This window comes from Sapajus apella, unplaced genomic scaffold, assembly GCF_009761245.1.
Source record: "Sapajus apella isolate SASKATOON/1434 unplaced genomic scaffold, GSC_monkey_1.0 scaffold154, whole genome shotgun sequence".
Classification (NCBI taxonomy): Eukaryota; Metazoa; Chordata; class Mammalia; order Primates; family Cebidae; genus Sapajus; species Sapajus apella.
This window is the reverse complement of record NW_022437094.1, coordinates 1,861,814-1,881,774: the sequence shown is the minus strand read 5'-3', so window position 1 is coordinate 1,881,774 and position 19,961 is coordinate 1,861,814. Positions and strand designations below refer to the sequence as shown.

The 19,961-nt window shown below is 39.0% G+C and overlaps 1 long non-coding RNA gene across 1 annotated transcript; it reads right to left on the bottom strand.

Moving 5' to 3' along the window:
* Positions 1 to 5,096: 5,096 nt before the first annotated feature.
* Positions 5,097 to 16,381, bottom strand: LOC116541708. The gene is made up of 3 exons (XR_004264906.1): positions 16,037 to 16,381; positions 13,080 to 13,081; positions 5,097 to 5,109 (listed from the first exon to the last, which is right to left on the bottom strand). It is a non-coding gene; the product is annotated as an uncharacterized LOC116541708 (long non-coding RNA).
* Positions 16,382 to 19,961: the final 3,580 nt, after the last annotated feature.

Below are 19,961 nucleotides of genomic sequence, written 5' to 3'. Positions count from 1 at the left end.
GAACGGGAGAAAAATTTTGCAAACTATTCATCTGAGAAAGGTCTAATATCCAGTATCTATAAGGAACTTAAATTTTAAAAAATAAATACCCTATAAAAAGTGGGGAAAGAACATGAGCAAACACTTTTCAAAGAAGTAATACATGTGACAATCATAAGAAAAAAATCTCAACATCATGGATTATTAGAGAAATGTAAATCAGAACCATAATGAGATACTATCTAACACCAGTCAGAATAGCTACTATTGAAAAGTCAAAAAATAACAGATGCTGGTGAGGTTGAAAAAGGAGTGCATATGTACGGTTGGTGGGAGTGTAAATTAGTTCAGATATTGTGGGAAAATGTGTGGTTGTTCCTCAAAGAACTAAAGACAGAAATTCCATTCAATGAAGCAATTCAGTTACTGAGTATATAACCTAAGAAATATAAATAATTTTATTAGGAATCAACCTAAATGTCCATCAATGATAGAGTGAATAAAGATAATGTGGTATATATACTCCATGGAATTCTATGCAGCTTTAAAAGAGAATGAGATTATGTCCTCTGCAAAGACATAGATGAAGCTGTGGCCCATTATCCTTAGAAAACTAACACAGGAACAGAAAACCAAATACCACATGTCCTTACCTATAAGTGAGAGATAAATAATAACACAGGGACACATGGAGACAACAACAAATACTAGGGCCTTTTGTAGGTTGGAGGGCTGGAAATGGGAGAGGATCAAGGAAAGCTACTATTGAAAGTATCAAGGAAAACTGTTAATGGGTACTAGGCTTAACACATGGGTGATAAAATAATCTATACAACAAATTTCCATAACACAAGTTTACCTATGTAATTAACCTGTACTTGTACCCCTGAAGTAAAAATAAAAATTAAAACATAATTCTTTTTTAAAAAAGCAATACAAGAATAAAATGAAAATCTCAAGAAAAAGATAAAACATAAGAAAGAATCAAGCAAAAATCTTGAAGCTGAACAATACAATGGCTGAAATTTTTAAATAATTTCCACTTCTATCTTAAATTCAGGAAGTACATGGCAGATTTGCTACATGGGTATATTGTGAGATGCTGAGGTTTGTGGTATGATTGATCTCATCATGCAGGTAGTAAGCATAAAACCCAATAGGTAGTTTTTCAACCCTCCCCATCTCCTTCATACCTCCCTCTACAAGCCCCCAGTTTCCATTGTTGCCATCTTTATGTCAATGAGATGGGCCCAATGTTTAATTTCCACTTGTGAGAGGACATGCAGTTTTTGGTTTCCTGTTTCTGCATGAACTCACTTAGGATTATGACTTCCAAGTCCACCATGTTGCTGAAAAAGACATGATTTTACTCTTTTCATGGCTGCATAGTATTCTTTGGTGCACCTGTATCTTTTTTATTCAATACACCTAGTTTGATTCCATGTGTTTGCTGTTGTGAAAATTGCTATTAACATCATGAATGTAAAAGTGCATGTGTCTTTCTGTTAAAATAATTTACTTTTTGGGTATATATCCAGCAATAAGAATACTGGCCCAAATGGTAGTTCTATTTTAAATCCTTTAAGAAATATCCAAACTGTTTTTTACAGTTGCTTAACTGATTTTTATTCACTGCAAGAGTGTATAAGTGCCCCCCTTTCTTCACAGACTTGCAAGCATCTGTTGTTTTTTGGTTTTGGTAGTAGCGATTCTGACTGGTGGGAGATGGTATCTCATTGCTGTTTTAATTTACATTTCTCTAATGATTAATGATGCTGAGAATTTTTTTTCATATGTTTGTTGGCCATTTATATGTCTTCTTTTGAAAAGTGTCTGTTCATGTCCTTTGTCCACTTTTTAATGGGGTTGTTTTCTGCTTATAAATTTTAGGTCCTTATATAGTCGGTGTATTAGACCTTTGTCAGGTGCATAATTTTCAAATACGTTCTCCCATTACATAAGATGTCATTTTACTCTGTTGATAGGTTTTTTTTTTTTGCTATGCAGAGCTCTTTAGTTTAATTAGCTTCCACTTGTACAATTTGTTTTTGTCACAATTAGTTTTGGAGTCTTCATTATAAAATCTTTGCCAGATCCCTCGTCCAGGGCAGTATTTTCTAGGTAATCTGCTAGAATTTTATCATTCCAGGTCTTACATTTAAATCTTTTATTAATCTTCCTTTAATTTTTGTCTGTGCTAAAAGGTAGGGAGTTCAGTTTAATTCTTCTAGATATGACTAGCCAGCTATCTCAGTACCATTAATTGATTAGGTAATTCTTTCCCACTTCCTTATCTTTGTCAACTTTGTTAAAAATTAAATGACTATAGGTATGAGACTTTATTTTGGGGTTCTCTATTTTGTTCCCCATTGGTCTTCATGTCTTTTTTGTATCAGTACCTTGTTGTTTTGGTTACCATAGTCTTATAGTACACTTTAAAGATTGGTAATGTAATTTTGTTTATTTCTCTTTCCTGATTGGTCTGGCTGGGACTTCTAGTACTCTGTTTAATAGGAGTTGTTTGACCACAATGTGATCAAACTAGAAATCAACAGAGAGATATCAGGAAAATCTTCAAATATTTAAAAACTAAGTATCATTCTTCAATATAATCTGTCAGTAAAAAAATAATATCTCAAGAAACAAAATCAATATATACATTTAGTTGAATAAAAATTAAAATAAACATATAAGAATTGGTGGTACACAGCTAAAGCAGTGCTGAAAAGAAAATGTACACCACTGCATTTGTACATTAGACAAAATGTAAAGTCTCAAGTCAAAAATCTACTCTCTTACCTTAAGAAATTATTTTAAAAAGTGAATGCCTCCAGTTTTTGCCCATTCAGTATGTTATTGGCTGTGGGTTTTTCATAAAACGCACATAGCTCTTCTTATTTTGAGATATGTTCTATTGATACATAGTTTATTGAGAGTTTTTACCATAAAGGGCTGTTGAATTTTGTTGAAGGGCTTCTCTGCATCTATTGAGATAATCATGTGGTTTTTTTCCTTTGTTCAGTTTATGTGATGGATTATGTTTATAGATTTGCATATATTGTACCAGGCTTGCATTGCAAGGATGAAACCAACTTGATCATGGTGGATAAATTTTTTGATGTGCTATTGCATTTGATTTGTCACTATTTTATTGAGGATTTTTTACATAAATTTTCATCATGGATATTGGCCTAAAATGTTCTTTTTTAGTTGTGTCTCTGCCAGGTTTTGGTATCAGGTTAATTTTGGTCTCATAAAATGAGTTAGGGAGGATTCCCTCTGTTTGCATTGTTTGGGATAGTTTCAGAAGGAATGGTACTAGCTTCTTTGTGTACTTCTGGTAGAATTCAAATGTGAATTCGTCTGGTCCTGGACTTTTTGTGGTTGGTAGACTATTAATTGCTTCCTCAATTTCAGACCTTGTTATTGATCTATTCTGAGAATCAGCTTCTTCATGGTTTATTCTTGGTAGGTTGTAACTTTCCAGCAATTTATCCTTTTTTTTTTTTTTTAGATTTATGGGTTCATTTAAATAGAGGTGTTTGTAGTATTCTCTGATGGTAGTTTGTATTTCTGTGGGAATGCTGGTGATATCCCCTTTATCATTTTTTTTATTGAATCTATTTGATTCTTCTCTCTTTCTTCTTTATTAGTCTGGCTAGTGGTCTATCTATTCTGTTGATCTTTTCAAAAACCCAGCTCCTGGATTCATTGATTTTTTTGAAGGGATTTTTGTGTCTCTGTCTCTGTCGGTTCTGCTCTGATCTTAGTTATTTCTTATCTTCTGCTAGCTTTTGAATTTGTTTGGTCTTGCTCCCCTAGGTTTTTTAATTGTGATGTTAGAGTGTCAAATTTAGATCTTTTCTGCCTTATCTTGTGGGCATTTAGTGCTATAGATTTCCCTCTACACACTGCTTTAAATGTGTCTCAGAAATTCTGGTATGCTGTGTCTTCATTCTCATTGGCTTCAAAGATTCAGGAGCTTATTGTTCAGTTTCCATATAGTTGTGCAGTTTTGAGTGAGTTTCTTCATCCTGACTTCTAATTTGATTTCTCTGTGGCCTGAGAGACTCTTTGTTATGATTTCCATTCTTTTGAATTTTCCGAGGAGTGTTTTTCTTCCAATTATGTAATCTATTTTAGAATAAGTAAGATGTGGTGCTGAGAAGAATGTATATTCTGTGGATTTGGGGCAAAGAGTTGTGTTGATGTCTATTAGGTCCACTTGGTCCAGATCTGATTTCAAAACCTGGATATCCATGTTAATTTTCTGTCTCATTGATTTGTCTAATATTGACAGTGGGGTGTTAAAGTCTCCAAGTATTATTGTGTAGGAGTCTAATTCTCTTTGTAGATCTCTAAGAACTTGATTTATGTATTTGTGTGTTCCTGTATTGGGTACATACATATTTAGGATAGTTAGGCCTTCTTGTTGCATTGATCTTTTTACAATTATGTAATGGCCTTCTTGGTCTCTTTTGATCTTTGTTGGTTTGATCTCTGTTTTATCAGAGACTAGAATTGCAAATCCCATCCCCTTTTTTTTCCTCTCTATTTGCTTGGAAAATCTTCTTCCTTCCCCTTATTTTCAGCATATGTGTATCTTTGCATGTGACATGGGTCTCCTGAATACAGCACACCAATGGGTCTTGATTCTTTATCCAATTTGCCAGCCTGTGTCTTTTAATTGTGGCATTTAGCCCATTAATATTTAAGGTTAACATTTGTGCGTAAATTTAATCTTATTAGCATGAGACTAGCTGGTTTCCTCTTTAGTTGATGCAGTTTTTTAGTAGTGTAGATGGTCTTTACAATTTGGTATGTTTTTGCAGTGGCAGGTGCATGTTGTTCCTTTCCATGTGTATTGCTTTCTTCAGGAACTCTTGTAAGGCAGTCCTGGTGTTGACAAAATCTCTCAGCATTGGCTTGTCTGTAAAGGATTTTATTTCTCCTTCACTTATAAAGCTTAGTTTGGCTGGATACAAAATTCTGGGTTGAAAATTATTTTCTTTAAGAATATTGAATATTGGCCTCCACTCTCTTCTCCCTTATAGGGTTTCTGCAGAGAGACCTGCTGTGAGTCTGATGAGCTTTCCTTTGTGTGTAACCTGACCTTTCTCTCTGGCTTCCCTTTGCATTTTTTTCTTCATTTCAAATCTGTTGAATCTGGTGATTATGTGGCTTGGGGTTGCTCTTCTTGAGGAGTATCTTTGTGGTGTTCTCTGTGTTTTCTTAATTTGAATGTTGGCCTGCATTGGTAGGTGGGGGAAGTTCTGGTAATATTCTGAAGTGTTTTTCAACTTGGTTTAATTTTCCTCATCAATTTCAGGTACACCAATCAAACATAGATTTGGTCTTTTCACATAATCCCATATTTCATGGAGGCTTTGTCCATTTCTTTTCAGTCTTTTCTTTTTAATCTTATCTTCTCACTTTGTTTCAATGAGTTGATCTTCAATCTCTGATATCCTTTTTCCACTTGACAGATTGGGCTATTGGAAGTTGTGTATGCCTGACAAAGTTCTTGTGCTGTTTTTCAGCTCCATTAGGTCTTTCATGTTCTTCTCTAAATTGTTTATTCTAGTTAGCTTAACCTTTTTTCAAGGTTCTAAGCTTCCTTGCATTGGTTAGATGTCCTAACTTGCATGTCCTAACATGCGATTTAGCTCAGAGAAAGTTGTTGTTACCCACCTTCTGAAGCCTGCTTCTGTCAAATCCTCAAACTCATTTTCCATCCAGTTTTGTTCCCTTGATGGTGAGGAGTTGTAGTCCCTTGGAGGAGAAGAGAAGTTCTGGGTTTTGGAATTTTCAGCCTTTTTGTGCTGGTTTCTTCTCATCTTTGTGGATTTATCTACCTTTAGTCTTTAAAGTCAGTAAACTTTTCATGGTTTCTCTGAGTGGACGCTCTTTCTGTAGATGTTGAAACTTTTTTTTTCTGTTTCTTTGTTTTTCTCCTAACAATGAGGCTCCTCCACTGCAGATCTTCTGCAGTTTCCTGGAGGTCCACTCCAGACCCTGCTTGCCTGGCAGTCATTAGTGGGGGCTGCAGAACAGCAATGATTGTTGCCTTTTTCATTTTCTTTTTTTTTTTTAATTTTTTTATTGCATTTTAGGTTTTGGGGTACATGTGAAGAACATGCAAGATTGTTGCAAAGGTACACACATGGCAGTGTGATTTGCTGCCTTCCTCCCCTTCACCTATATCTGGCATTTCTCCCCATGCTATCTCTCCCCAACTCCCCACCCCCTGCTGTCCCTCCCCTATTTCCCCCCAACAGACACCAGTGTGTAGTTCTCTCCTCCCTGTGTCCATGTGTTCTCATTGTTCAACACCCACCTATGAGAGAGAACACACAGTGTGTGATTTTCTGCTCTTGTGTCAGTTTGCTGAGAATGATGGTTTCCAGGTTCATCCATGTCTCTACAAAGGACATGAACTCATTGTTTTTCATGGCTGCATAATATTCCATGGGGTATGTGTGCCACATTTTCCCTGTCCAGTCTATCATCAATGGGCATTTGGGTTGGTTCCAGGTCTTTGCTATTGTAAACTGTGCTGATTGCTGCCTTTTTCTTTCTCTGGTAGCTTTGGCCTAGAAGGGTACCTGCCAGATCTCTTTTTCATGAGGTGTCTATTGGCCCCTACTGGAAGGTAGGGGTATCCCAGTCAGGATACATGCAGTGTCAGGGATCTACTTGAGGAAGCAGTCTATCCCTTATCAGAGCTCACACGCTGCACTGGGAGATCAATTGCTCTCTTCAGATCTGCCAGGCAGGGATGTTTAAGTCTGCTTAAGCTGTACCCACACCATCCCTTTTCCCATGTGCTCTGTCCCAGGAAGGTGGGGGCTTTAACTATAAGTCTCTGATGTGCTGCTGTCATTTTTTCAGAGATGCTCAGGCCAGACAGGAATGAGTCTAGTGACAGTCTGCCTGTAAAGTCTTTCTGAGCTACCATGGACTCTGTCCATTTCTAACTTCCCAGAGACTTGTTTAGACTGTGATGTTAAAACCGCCTATTCGACCCTCTGCAATGTCAGATGTCCCTCCCCCTACCAAGCCCAAAAGGCCCAGGTAAAGCTCAGACTCCTGTGCTGGCTGTGAGAATTTCAAGCCAGTGAACCTTAGCTTCTGGTTTTTTGGGGGGTGGGGCCCTCCCAGAAAGATTAGTTGGCTTCCTGGCTTCAGGCCCCTTTCCAGGGGAGTGAATGCTTCTGTCTCACTGGAAATCCAGGCACCTCTGGGATATGAAAAATAAAATTAAAAAAAAAAAAAAAACTACTGTGGCTAGTTTGGTGTTTTCTCAAATGGCCACCCAGTTTTGTGCTGGAAACCCAAGGCTGTGGTGTTGTAGGCACCACAGAGAATCTCCTGGTGTGGGGGTTTTGAAGACCATGGGAAAAACACAATATCTGGGCCACAGTGCAGAGGACAGTATCTAATGGATTCCCTTGGCTAGGAGTGGGAATTCCCTGACCCTTTGCACTTCCCAGGTGAGGTGATGCCCCACTCCGCTTTGGCTCACCTTTGGAGGGCTGCCCTGACTGTCCAACCATTCCCAATTAGATGAACCAGGTACCACAGTTGGAAATGCAGAAATCACCCACCTTCTTCGTCAATCTCACTGGAAGCTGAAGATCTAAGCTGTTTCTATTTGGCTATCTTGCAAGAAGTTGAAGGCTGCTTTTCTTTATCAAAGAATAAAGTCACATAAACTAAAAAGTACAACAGCCTTTGTCTTCACTTTTAAAAATATTTAATGCAAGTGCTTATTTTGTTTAATTTAATTAATTAGAGCTCTTTTTTCATAGACATTATACACACAACACTTATATCACTACCCATTAAGGTATAAACGAATGCAGTAGCTATTAGATTTTTTCATTTTCCAAACTCCTAATTGGATTACTGGTCTCTGGGTGGAGCCTGTTAATAGTAAGACTAGAAAAACATATTGTTTCTAGGATATAAAAAACAGGTATACTTGGAAGACAAAAACAGATTTTGAGAGTGATTCATCTGCTTTTAATTCCTGGGGCTCCATAAGAAAAACAGAGGGTTCTTTCCTCTCAGGCATGAATTAAGAATGGCAAGGCAAAATGGAGAAAAGTAATCCAGTCAACTGAATAAGAACCCTTTTCCAGAGAAACAAGATCCAAGAAGAGAAAACCATAAAGGTCTTTTAATTATGCCTATAACTTGGATATTCACTTTTAATTAAGCTGAGCCTTCTTTAAAAAAATCCTTTTAAATCTTTTGTTACTCCACTTTAGCTGTGCCAAGCAGCCAATATTTCTGTCTTTCAAGCTTTACTAAAAGCTCAGAAAAAGGAAAACTTAAGGAGGTTCATGGAGGGGAAGAGAATCAACAAATGGCAAAAGTCACAGATTTCAAGCCATAAAGGATTCATTCCCTAAGCCAGGATTAAACCTGGGCCATCATTGTAAAATATTGGAGGCTAAAACAAAGCACTGCACACTGGATTGGCTACAGCTTAAGATAAACCTCACAAATTTTTTTTATACAATTAAAACTTTACAGAGAAAATGAACAGTGATAGTTGGAGTTCTGGCTTAGTAAAACATTTGCTAAAAGTAAAACAAAACCACTGCTCATAAGTTAACTCTTGATCTGGTGAAGAAAAGAAGAAAGCTTAAAGTGCAAGCCTATTCTAACTGCTGACAGGGTAGAGAAAAGGGACAGAAAGCTTAAAGTGCAAGGTTGGGAAGATGCCTGGGGGAAGAACCCCTTATTCTTATGCAAATGATTTCCTACAACAGGGAGAGAAACTTAATTGCTGTCAGATGGAGATGGACACCCTGGTTGAATGAGGGGAAGACTTCCTGGATGCACATGGGTAACTCTGGCCAGCCTGCTATATGGGGCCCAGGGCAATGACTCATTCCCACCCTTCATGGCCACTGGCCACACGCACATGAGGCAGACATTGCCTTGTGCCCCAGCTGAGAGAAAAGGGGTTTGGGGAGCTTTCATTTTCCTGTCCATTCCACACACATGCCTGTGGCAGTTTATATGGGGTTGTTTTCAGTCTCCTCTATCCTCAGAAAAGATCTAAAGACAGAAAGCCTCAAAAACGAGAAGGAAAATAATTTTTTGTTCATATCTTACCCTTTCTCATGTCCCCATAAGGGACACCAAAATGATGCAGAATTATTGCTCCTTAGTTTACCTAAACACAGGTTCTTGTTTCACAACCAGGAAAAGTTAGGAACGTGGATACATCGAAGGGTAAGGAAAGCAGAATTTATTGGGAGAAAATGAAAAAAAAAAAAAAGAAACATTCAATAAAGCAAGAGGAAGTCCTCCCAATGAGCTTTCACCTCACTAATTGAATACCAGGCCACCACACATGAACTAAAGGAGCCAGGCTCCAACCCCTTGGCCAAGGCAGAAATTTCTGTGGCTCCACCCCATCATCCCAGTGCACAGGTGGATCCCCAGTCTATTGTGGGCATGCACAGACAGCACTCTGGGCAAGTTATCTCATCTTCACAAAAGCGTCTGATGTAAACACTCACGTGGGGGTTCAAAGATATTCCAGTGCCCCTCATATTTGCTTCCTGCATCTATTAGTATGATCACTTAGCTTCAATATTCATACCATGAATAGGTATTGAAGATGCTATATGGCATATAGAGGCCTTAACAAATTATACACAAAAGGCTCTAAATGATATCCACATGAGTATCTCTTTGCTAAACAATGAGACCACATGAATGAGGGAAGTAGTTCTGAAAAACTGTATGGCCTTAGATATGCTTACTGCAGCCCAAGGGGGAAGCAGTGCCATCATAAAAACTAAATGTTATGTTTATTTTAGGAGATTATGTCTCTTAAATGCATATCTGATTGTTTTCTTTGCCATATTGTCTATACTATTTTGTGTTAAAGGCAGATTAACTGAGCCAGCCAAAGGCATAAACTATTTTCCCCTACTTCCCCTCACACACCCACAAAAAAATAATAAAATAAAATTAAAAAGTGTATTTCTCAATATTCCACCCTTTCCCCTTTAAATTTGAAGACCTCAAAATCATCTTGAGAGAAAGGTATAGACCTGTGTCCTAGGCATGCATCCTTAACTTTGGCAAACAAACCTTCTAAAATGATGGAGATTTGCCTTGATCATTTTCCTTGACTGACAAGAGAAACTTTGGGTATCCTTGGTTAAGTCATAATCTTGATTAAAACTTACTGGTTTCGGTGATTAAGTCTTAATCAAGATTATGGGAGGGTACCTTTGGTAAAAAGAAATTCAAAAGCTAGGAATATCAGCTGTTTGTCACACCTAAAATCTGATCATAAAAAAATTCAAAATATGTATTTTTTTAAACAATAAAGCTCTATGGTGGAAATTAGTTTCATAAAAGCTGATAGTAAAGCTACTCCTTCATCTTTTCTGTCTTTAGTACAACATAAAAGTGTTACAGTTAGTTAGGTATGAGGAGGGCAGGAAAGGGCTCTCTCCCCACCCACTAGAAATGTTGAGTGATGGTAGAGCAATAATTGCATTGCCTTTCTAAAAAATGACAATTTGGTAGTGACAGGAAGAAATCATTTTCTGATAGTTCACACATGTTAACATCAAAATGTTAACTAAATGCAGACCACAGGAGAAGCAACTTTCTGGGCATGCATGTTAAGAGACAAAAATTATAAAGTATTGTCTTCTACAGGTATACTTCAACAGTAAAAAGAAGAAAGCCTCAGTTGGAGATGCTTATAACTTTCTAAGCACATTGTGAATGCTCAATTCCAAAGGGTAAGGAAAGTACTGGGCATGTGAAAAGCTCACCCTAAGGGAAGAATCAAGGGAAAGTTGTGAGCTTATGAAAGTTCTAGGATCATGGCTAAATGGGACACTTGACTTTCTCTTTTTAACCTTGATGCGCCCACTTGGGTCTCTTCCAAGTGCACCTTCCTTTTTTTCTTGTTCCAAGGTGTTTTAAAATAAACTTTCATTTTTGCTCTTCAACTTGCCTCCATCTCTTTTTCTGCTTTATGCTCTTCAGTTGAATTCTTCTGAGGAGGCATGAACTAAAGTTGCTATGGACCCATAAGGATAGGTTACTCTGGGTAACTCAGATCTCCTCCACCAGTAACAAAAGTATCTAGAGTGAACTTCTAACTATCCAGGCCCTTTAAAAACACAGAAAAAGGCACTACTCACACACTTTTTGAAGTCTTCCCTGTTTCTCTAGGATATGAAAAGGTTTTAATGCTCTACTCATAAAAAGATTCCTCTCAGGCCTAATACCACATGTCTTGTATTCTGTTACAAAATATATTTGGCTCTTGGTGGTATTGGAGGTTATTTTGTACTGTGAGAGAGGACTTGACCTTTGTGTGTGTGATGGCTGGTGAGTTGATAGTAAGAGTTGCAGTTTTGGAGGTGGCTTACAGAAGTTGTTTATAGTGAATATTTATTACTACAGGGGACTACTGCTATCTTTGTGTGTTAGATTGAGAACTAAACTTTGTCCTTTTAGCTTCTCTTGCCCAAATTTCTATCTAAGGCATCTGGAGAGTTATGCCATATAAATTATAAAGTATCATTAGAGGGGTTTTATTTATCTTTATATAACATGACTTCTTTACAACCTGACACTGCCATAACATCACATAACAGACAATAAAAGAAAAAATATTTTAACCCCAAATATGTTTATTTGCCATATGTTGAAATAGCCCTGCCAACTTGTCCCTTGTGGGAAAATATCTACATTCTATAAAGAGTCCTATTTTCTTTTTTCAAGACTTCTTTCTGATGTAAGAGAGAATCAACTTAGAGTCTGACACCTTTTTAAGTCTGATAAGAAACATTTACAATGTATTTCCTCTGAAGCCTGCTACCTGAAAGCTTCATGTGCATAAGAGCCTTTGTCTCTGCAATCCCTTATCTTAACCTAGACATTGTCTTTTCTACTAACTCCAAGTCTCTAGACAAATTTTTTCAACCAGTTGCCAATCAGAAAACCTTAGAATCTGCGTGTAACCTGGATACCCCTACATCCAGTTGTCCTGCCTTTCCAAAGTGAATCAATGTACATTTTACATGTATTTACTGATGTCTTACACCCCCCTAATATGTATAAATCCAAGTTGTTTCCTGGCCAACTTGGGCACATGTTCTCAGACTTTACTTATGGCATTAACATGGGCCATGGTCACTCATACTTGGATCAAAATAGACCTCTTTATATTTTTTACAGAGTTTGAACCTTTTCATCAACAAGTGAAGAAGGACACAGTTTAAAATCTTAGAAAAATGTTTTTGTAGTGAGATGCACTGTGAAAGTTTGCGGCACCTAATCTCATGGCAATTTTTTTTTCAGGGACCCAAGATTCAATGTAAAAATGGAAACCCTGATTTTTAAAAATATGGATTCGCTGCCTCCCAGTTGTGCCTGCTCCTCAAATGATTAAATACTAGGCCCTGAAAATTTCAAATATTTTCTTTGTCCTGTTTATTAAAGACCTCCACCTTGAAGGATTTAATCTATTTAAAAAGCAAGCTAAGTTGGAAAGACCACCATCTATCATTCTGGTGTCTAAAAAATGAATTTCTGACATTAAGTTGGCTATTTTGAAACTCCTTGTAAAAGAAGTTTACAGTTATAGAGGAAATCTTTATTTGTAAAGGTACCACGTTTCTTCCAAGTCACTGAAAACTTTTACAAAAAGGAAGACATTGGCTTAAAATTTACCTGACAAATTGTATCTTTAAGATGCTTGGCCAGCACTCTTGTCTGGACTGAGCCTACACCTATCCCTTTGTCTCAGCAAATAATGTTCTTTAGAGTTAAGATTTGTGACTTTGAGATGTAAATTTTCACTTAAAAGTGATCCTTTTAGAGTGCAAATTTAGATTTGCCTAGTTAACCACTGTTTAAAACTTGATAGTCAAAGGGGGGAGAAAAATTATTTGCACACTCAAAAGTGTAGAACCTTATAATGCTAAATAATCTGCTTCTGTGTATCGGTATTGCTATACATTTATATATTACCCATGTATATGTATTTTATTATGTAAATATATAAAAGAGTTCTACTTAATTGGCTTAAAGAAAAATCAAACGTCTTTTAGTTCTTATGAGTTCAGTAATTAACTAGATAAGACTAGTTAATATTATTTGTTTAATAAAAACAGCTGTGCCTATGAACAGCAAAACACTTATGTACCGTTGACTTCTTGCTTTAAGTGGCTACAGCCTAACATTTTTGCAGTGTAAATGGTTAGCAGGAAACTAACTAAAGATGATGGCTAGCTTTGTTCAATATCTTGTAAAATTTTATAAACAGTTCAAACACGATTGATTAAAATAAATTAGGCATAAGTGTTACATAAAATGTTGGTATGTGATGAATATTTAAAATACCATGTGACAAAGGGCTAAAATCCAGAATCTACAAAGAACTAAAACGGATTTATAAGAAAAAAGCAAATAAACCCATTCAAAAGTGGGTGAAGGATATGAACAGACACTTTTCAAAAGAAGACATATATGTGGCCAACAAACATATGAAAAAATGCTCATCATCACTGGTCATTAGAGAAATGAAAATGAAAACCACATTGAGATATCATCTCATACCAGTTAGAATGACAATTATTAAAAAACCTGGAGACAACAGATCTGGAGAGGATGTGGAGAAATAGGAACACTTTTACACTGTTGGTGGGAGTGTAAATTGGTTCGACCATTGTGGAAGACAGTGTGGCAATTCCCCAAGGACCTAGAAATGGAAATTCAACTTCAGTCAGCAATCCCATTACTGGGTATATATCCAAAGGACTATAAATCATTGTATTTTAAAGACACATGCACATATATGTTCATTTTGGCACTGTTTACAATAGCAAAGACCTGGAACCTACCCAAATGCCCATTGATGATAGAGTGGACAAGGAAAATGTGACTCATATACACCGTGGAATACTATGCAGCCATAAAAAATTATGAGTGTGTGTCATTTGTAGGGACATGGATGAATCTGGAAACCATCATTCTCAGCAAACTGACACAAGAACATAAAATCAAACACTGCATGCTCTCACTCATAGGCAGGTGTTGAACAATGAGAACACATGGACACAAGGAGGGGAGCATCACACACCAGGGTCTGTTGGGGGGGTTAGGGGAGGGACAGCAGAGGGTGGGGAGGCTGGGGATGGATAACATGGGCAGAAATGCCAAGTATGGGTGACAGGGAGGTGTAGGGAGCAAACCACATTGCCATGTATGTACCTATCAAAAATCCTGCATGATCTGCACATATGCCCCAGAACTTGAAGTAAAATAACTAACTAACTAACTAACTAAATAAATAAATAAATAAATACTACTTACATTCTAGGTTTGAACAAAAACTAAGGTTACTAAACTTTTAAACTACATATGTTAAAATTCTAATTAATATGTAATTAAAACTACCAAAAAAATTTAAAAAGTGTTGTGGGTACATAGTAGGTATAGATTTTTATGGTTCACATAAAATATTTTGACAATGCATGCAATTCTTACTAATCACATCAGAATAAATGTGGTATCCATCCACTCAAGCATTTATCCTTTGTGTTACAAACAATCCAATATTGTTTTAGATATTTTAGAAATGGAAAATTAAATTATTTTTGACTGTCAACATTATAAAGTCTTTTAGACTGACAGATGGCCCCATGGATGCCATGGTTAACATCTGCGACTTGCATGGACACCCCAGATGAATTCCTGGAAAATCTGAAGTAACTGGAAGAACATGAAAAGGAGAAGAAGTTATCAAATCCTGTGGTGCCTACTTAACTTTGAAACATTTTCTATTGTTTCTTATTGTGTCCTCAATTGACAAGGCCATTACACTTTGTAACCAACCTTGGCCAATCTCATGACTCCACACCCTATGACCCCCTCCCAGTTTGGCCAACCTCGTGACTCCACAGCCTATGCTCCCCTCTCAGCTTGCAAACCTATGACCCACTCCCAGCTTGCAAAAAACCACCCTAAGATTACTTCTGAAACATTCTACTGTTTACTCACAACCTATAAATCCAACTTCCACCTTCTGCCCTCCACTGACTCTATTTTCAACCTCAGCCCACCCGCACCCAGATAAATAAACAGCCATGTTACTCACACAAATCTTGTTTGGGGGGGTCTCTTCATTCAGAGGGCACATTTTAACATTTGGTGCCAAAACCCCGGACAGGGGTACTCCTTTTGGGAGACCAGTGCCCTGTCCCCACTCTCCCTCTGTGAAGAGATCCACCTGAGACCTCAACACATCTAACCAGACCAGCAACTCATATTTGGCGTGCCAAACAGCTCTCACCACGTTCAGATCAGGTAAGCATTCTCTCCCTCTCTCTTCTCTCATTTCCTTTAAATTCTAAGAAGACAAGTCTGTCCCTTTTTTTTCTCTCTTTTCCTTTAAATCTTTCTCCTTCAAGTAGAGACAAAGAAACACTCTTTATCTGTGTAGAGTCGGAGAAGACAATTCTCTCCCTCTTGCTCAAAAACTCTGGCATCAGTCATGGACTCAAGAAGACAATCTTCTCTTGGTGTCTGGACAATTGTGGGGATGCCTGCCTTGATCACTCACCCACATTACAGCCTAGGAATCAGTCAGGAATGGCTACTAAAAACCCTGGTAGCTGCTCACTCCTCCTAGTCTCTACTCTTTTCCTTTCCTTAAAAATTATCTCCTTCACCAGGGTCAATATTCCACCCTCTATTCCTCTGTCTTCACCTCTAACCTGAGTCCTAAAAAACCTAAACTTCTTCAACTGTAGCGCAGTCTGAAGCCTAAACATCACATTTTTTCTGTAGTACAGCCTAGACTCAGTACAAATTAATTGTTCCAAATGGCCAGAAAACGGCACTTTAAATTTTCCTATTCTGTGAGACCTAAACAATTTCTGTCAACAATGGGCAAATGGTCTAAGGTGACAGACGTCCAGGCATTTTTTTTTTACTCTCTAATCCCTCCCTAATCTCTGCTCCTTCTCTCCCTTCCATCTGCCCCTCCTGCCTCCACCAGTAACACAGAATCCTTTTTGTCCATCGACCCTTCAAACCTTTCTCCTCCCTGTCTGTCTGAACCAGGCCCCAATCCAGGCCCAAACCCCCACCCCCAGAGCCTCCCTACTCTTTCTCTGCCCACAACCCACCTCCTTATGCCCCTCCTGTAATCTCCCCATCTCATACCTGGCCCGGCTTACAGTTTAGTCCTGTGGCTAACCCCTCTGCTCCTGCCCAACAATTCCCCTTTAGAGAGGTGGCTGGAGCTGAAGGCATAGTTAGGGAGCACAATCCTTTCTCTTTATCCAACCTTTTTCAAATCAGCCAACGCTTAGGCTCCTTTTTATCAGATCCTCCAATACTTAACCCAGTCCTATAATCTAACCTGCAGTGACTTAAATGTCATTTTTACTTCTACTCTCACCCCTAAAAAGTGTTTAATATGCATTCTATCACGCAATCAGGCCTGAACATTAAAAAGCTACAGAAATTAAAATCTGGCCCTCAAACCTCACAGTGGGAAATAACCAACATTGCCTTTAACGTGTTTAATAACCAGGAAGAAGCTGCCAAGTGGCAGAAAATTTTAGAATTACAGATGCTTGCCTCTGCTGTAAGACAAACCCCAGCCACACCACTGGCTCACAAAGATTTCAAAGCGCCCAGACTGTAGCATCCAGATGGTCCTCCTGGACGTTGCTTCAAGTTTCAGAAACCTGGCTACTGGACCAAGGAACGCCCACAGTCTGAGATTCCTCCTAAGCCCTTCCCCATCTATGCTGGTCCCCCATAGAAATTTGGACTGTCTGACTCATGTTACTGCTCCCAGAGCTCCTGGGACTCCAACCCAAAGTCCCCAGACCTAATCCCTCCCATATCTCCTGGGCTTGACAGCTGAAGAGTGACGCTGCCCGAACATCTCAGAGGCCCCCTGGACCATGACAGATGGTGAGTTTTGGGTAACTCTTATGGTGGAGGGTAAGTCCATCCTCTTCTTAATCAACACAGAGGCCACCCCCTCCACACTGCCTTCTTTTCAAGGACCTATCTCCTTGGCCTCCATAACTGTTGTGTGAATTGATGGCAAGGCCTCCAGGTCTCTCAAAACTTCCCAAGTCTGGTGTCAATTAGGCCAGCACTCCTTTCCACATTCTTTCCTAATCATTCCCGCTTGTCCAGTTCTCCTGTTAGGCAGAGTAATCCTAGCAAAATTTTCTATTCCTGGACTACAGCTGCACCTCATTGCTGCCATCTTTCCTGAACATGTACCTTCCTCAATAGCTCCCCTTGTATTCCCCTACGTTGACCCTAGGTTGCGGGACACCACCTCTCTATCCATTGCTACAAGTCACTCACCTCTCACCCTTCCTTTAAAGCCTAACCACCCTTACCCCACCCAGCACCAGTACCCCATCCCACAACAGGCTTTGAAAGGCTTAAAGCTTAAGGGGTTAAAACTTGTTATCACCCATATATTGCAATATGGCCCTTTAATTCCTACTAACTCTCCTTACAATTCCCCTATCCCACCTGTCCAAAAAATCCAGACAAATTCTATACACTAGTCCAAGACCTCCACCTCATTAATCAGATTGTAGTTCTCATTCACCTGGTTGTACCAAACCCCATACCCCACTATTTACCATACCCCCTTCCACAACTCACTATTTTGTTCTTGACCTCAAAAATGTTTTTTGCTAAAGCCTAAATTTCTTCCCCTTCTGTTATAATCCTTTGCCAGCATTCATGCACTCTCCCTGACAAATGTATCCAGTTAATTTTTCAAATCCAATAGCATCCACTAAACAACAGCTTCTCTCCTTTCTAGGCATGTAGTATACTTTCACCTCTGTATACAAGATTTTGCCCCTTAACCAAACCAGTTTATGAACTTCCAAAAGGAAACTTATCAGACCCCATAGGCCAAAAACACTTCCCCTGTTCTTTGTTCCATTCTCTAAAAAAGGCCTTAGAGGTCGCTCCTACTTTAGCGCTCCCCAACTCCTCTCAACACTTCTCTCTCTACAGAGCAGAAATAAGAGGCGGTGCTGTCAGAATTCTTACACAGGAGCCAAACCTATGACCTGTAGCCTTTTTATTCAAACAACTTAACCTCACAGTCCTGGGCTGGCCCTCATGCCTATGCACTACAGTGGCTGCTGCCCTGATGCTCTTAGAATCCCTTAAATCACAGGCTATGCCCCACTTAACATCTCTAGCTCTCACAACTTCCAAAGTTTAGTTTCCTTTTCATAACTCACACACTTACTTTCAGCCCCTTGCCTTCTCCAGATGTATGCAGTCACTACTACTACTTAAACCACACCTCAGAAGGTCTCTGTTTCTATTGTTTTTTGTCTAATTATGCTCAAATTCACTGTACTCATTTACTTTTACATGCCCTGCTTTTGTTTAAGTTGCCAGTTTACACTTTTCTGCTAGGCAATTACAGCTGATATTTCATGATTTTACTCTCAGGCTGCCACCCCTTAATTCTGTCCTAGAGTGAACAGATGATTTTATGTGGCGAGAAACTCTCCAGTTCATTTACCCAATGAAGTTGTCTTCTTTCACTCACTCTTAATCTCACTCCCATTCTCTTCCTACCCCCACCTCTCCTTGATTACCTCCAACATACCATAAACATAACCCACTCTCTCCTAGCCAACTTGAACCCTTTCTTAGCCAGCGATTACTGGCTATGCATTTCCCTCTCCTCAAGTAGAGTTGATCAGTAGCCGTTCCGGCCCTACTGATCAACTGGATGAACTCTCCCATTTCTCTACACCTCCAGACTTCCTTCAACAGCCCCCACCTGTACCCCTCAGAAGGACTCCTTTACCTCCTAAACAGAGTCAACAGAGACACTCCAGATATCTCATCCCAATAGGCTGCTGCTCTTCTATGCACCTATCTACTTAATCTTTTTCCCTATGTCAACTCAACACCCACCATCCTTGGACCACTAACCACAAAAACAACTATTCCTATTGCTGCTCCCTTATGCATTTCCTGACAGTCACCCACTGGAACCCCCCTAGGAAATCTCCCACCCTCTTTGTGTTCCTTTACACTTCACCTCAAGAGCCCTACTACCCACATTAACCAAAACATAGGAGCATACAAACTGTGCATTACAGAAAAGCTCTCCCTTATTACTAGCAGCCTTAAAAACGTCAATAGCAGGTCTTGCCTAGATAGGCATTTACCCTGTCTCTCACTTTACCCTTGACTACCTTCCCCTTGCTCCTCAGACTCTCCTCCAGACCCTTCTTCCTGTCTGTTCATACCCAATCTTGTTAATGAAAGTGAGTGGTTACTTATGGATACCACACACTTCCTCATACACCATGAAAACAAAAGCTCTCCCTCCACACAGTTACCCTACCAAACCCCACTACAACATTTAACCGCCACAGTTCTTGCTGGTTTTCTTGGCATTTAGGTGTAAAGCCCCAGTCCCCTCAGAACACTTTCTCACCTTTTCAGTTTACACTTCCAGTTCTATCTTAGCCAAGAACTCTTTTATTCCTCTGTGGTTCTTCTTCTTACATCTGCCATCCTACCAACTGGACAGGCACTTGTACCCTAGTTTTCCTTACTCTCAAAATTCAGATTACCAATGGAAATAAAAGCCTCCTTGTTCCCCTTGTGGTCCCAACATGACACAAGTGGGTCATTCCATTAATCCCCCTACTCATAGGGTTGGGAATTACTACTGCACTTGGCACAGGCATAACAAGCCTTACCACTTTAATCATCACCTTCCGTAGCCTCTCAAATGATTTCTTTGCTAGCATTGCAGAATTAACATCACTATCTCTTCTTCAAGCTCAACTAAATTCCCTAGCTGCAGTTGTTCTCCAAAACCACAGAGGTCGTGATTTACTGACTGCTAAAAAAAAGGAGGTCTTTGCCTCTTTCTAAATGAAGAATGTTTT